General features: G+C 33.7%; 1 long non-coding RNA gene across 1 annotated transcript; it reads left to right on the forward strand.

Annotated features, from left to right (window-relative positions):
- The first annotated feature begins 803 nt into the window (after window positions 1-803).
- LOC140693931 (uncharacterized) lies at window positions 804-2324 on the forward strand. The gene is made up of 2 exons (XR_012069649.1): window positions 804-1059; window positions 2005-2324. It is a non-coding gene; the product is annotated as an uncharacterized lncRNA (long non-coding RNA).
- Window positions 2325-2797: the final 473 nt, after the last annotated feature.

Genomic DNA, 2797 nt, shown 5'->3' on the forward strand with positions numbered 1-2797 from the left:
AATATTGAACTACTTATTATATAGTACACAGATAAATACCTACTTCCATTTCCTAATCAAATTATGTTTCAATTTAATTACAAATGATATTGAAATAGATATATATTTTCTGTACAAGTTTTACACGAATTTCACTTTAAATTCCAAAACTTTAAAGTTATTTTATATAATTTGTGCTATATTTATACTCTGTTCACAAATCTGGCATAAATTTCAATACAAAAGTATGGAGATTGATTTTATTTCATACACCCCAAAACTAAATTATTTATAAAAATGTGTTGGGATAATATTTGCAGATCACACTGTAAAAAAATCATCCTATATGTTTCATTTTAACTGGATGAATGACAAGTAAACACTGGCTGAATGTTACACTTGAGTTGCTGGGATACCAGTCGTTTTGTGATGTCACAGCTTCTCAAGTTGAGAACCATTGTGAAGGCCTAGCAGTTTATCTGTTCAGGCCTGCCAAAGCAGCATTTGAAGCTGCAGTGCTCAAAATCATGCAGATTAGAAATGTAGCTGTAGAAAAAGTTATTTGAGATGGCACATATTTCTTCAGAAATTCAAGATATGTCTCATAAAGATGGACCAACTGGCTCAGGAAACTCCGGTAGATCTCTATTGTGTGATCAAACATTCTCTGAGGACTTGGACTTGAGTTCTATGATAGAAGAAAATGCTTTTCAGAATTTGTCTGAAGAATCCTTGATAAAAAGACCATGCTACACACATTGTGTCTCTGAACCAGATGAACATAATGATTTTGGTTCTCTGACATTTCCAAGAAAGCTCTGGAAATTGTCTGGGAGTGACCAATTTAAATCCATCTGGTGGGGTGATAATGGATCTTCCATAGTGATTGATGAAGTTGTCTTGAAGAAGGAAGTTTTGGAAAAAAAGGCCCCTTTCAGAATATTTGAAACTGGAAGTATGAAAAGTTTACTTAGACCCATTAACTTTTATGGGTTTAGGAAAGTGCGGCAGAAATTTCAAAGATCTGCTTGTCTAGTTGACTTTCTAGCAGAAGAAAAAGAAGCCTCTGTTTCAAGCAAGGTATACACAAATTTTAGTTACGAATTGGTAACTTATGTATAAAATTTTATTTTGTACATCAATCTATGGTAATATAAATGTAAAGCTAGATTTTGAAAATTGTATAAAACTATTAAGGCTAAAATACTTTACTCTAAAAAATGAGGACAGTGCCTTAATTATTCAAGATTATGAGAAACTTTGCTTACAACTATGAATCTTTCCAGAAATTCATATAAAGGTATTAAAGCTGCTTTTCAAAAGTGGCATTCACCGTTACTGTAAATGCTAACATTTAAATTTGATGACTATAATAATTAAATGTGTATTTTCCAAATAAGGAACTTCAAAATATTGTTAGCAATGTTCATATTTTGATGATATTATCCTTGTATAGTAAACGTGGAATCAGGTTTTATACGTTAGGCTTATTGTAGTCTTGTATTTTGGTATAAATATTACTAAAATGTTTCTCCTTTGTTTATAGCTGCACTTTTATCATAATCCAAATTTTAAACGAGGCTGTCCCCAGGTTTTAGTGAGAATAAAAAGAAGAGTTGGGATTAAAAATTCCTCTCTGGTATCTTCATTGCCTGAAGACTTCAAAGAGCAGCACTTTAAAGCAGGGTATAATGTGGATAATAATAATTCTGAATTTGTGGCTGACACTATTGAAGAAAGTGCATTTTTACCTTCTGCAAATTTAAACATGCCTCTAATGAGAAAGCCCTCTACTAGCCACATAATTGGTGATACAACTACCCCGATCAGAGGTGATTTTTCTCCTCCATCATCAATGTCAGACCAACAGAACAAATTGCAGTGGATCAACGAGTTATTTTCAATCAGTTGACCACTGTCCATGGGCACTCTCAAAGCAGTTACAATGAAATAAATGGCCGTGTTGTGAACTCCATTTGAAGTAGAATTTCTACTTCTCAGTAGAGTATCTTATCTCCCAAACAGAGCAATTATTTTGGACTGATGTTGGAGCCTTCTACTTTTCCAAATACATATCAGAACATATCTGCAAATGAAGGTCATTTTCCTAAACTTCAACCAGGGTGCAACCCACGCTTTCCAGTGCCAGTGATAGCTGATACATCAGCTACTTCCCTTTCAAGGCCAACTCATCAGCCATCTTCAGTTTATGAACGTCATCCTAATAACAACTGATCTACCAGAGAACTACCAGATTATGCAGGGAACAAAGATTATAACTGATGTTGGCAAGTGTCGACAACTATCTGCTATTTTCTTATTTGAACATTAAACATAGATGTGTACCTGTATTTTCCTTAGTATTTTTTAAAAGAATTAAGAATTAAATGGGAGACTAACTTGCCATTCAAAGAAAAAAAGAGATATTTGTTTGATATGATCTTAGATGGAACAGTATGGGAGTAAATTTAAATATTTTCATGTAAGGAAAAAGAAAAAATGGAAGAATTTGGAAAAATAATAAAACATGGAGAGAGGGAAAAGTACCAAGTGGTTTCTGGTTCATCCTGGAAAGTATTAAATGTGTTAAGTTAGGATAGTTTGGAACAGGAGATACATTCAGGAACCGGCCCAGGGATCATGGTCTCTATTATGTCACCCCTGGAATCAAAAAGGTCACATGATGTATTCTCAGATGGCACATTCAGCATGTGGTAGAATTTAAGAAGTAATTTATCTATGGTCTTCTTTGTGCTGTTCTCAAAGCATTCCAATTGGTGCTTTCATTTCCTGCCCTCAAGAGTCTACACTATATTTT

This window comes from Vicugna pacos, unplaced genomic scaffold (assembly GCF_048564905.1).
Source record: "Vicugna pacos unplaced genomic scaffold, VicPac4 scaffold_20, whole genome shotgun sequence".
NCBI lineage: Eukaryota > Metazoa > Chordata > Mammalia > Artiodactyla > Camelidae > Vicugna > Vicugna pacos.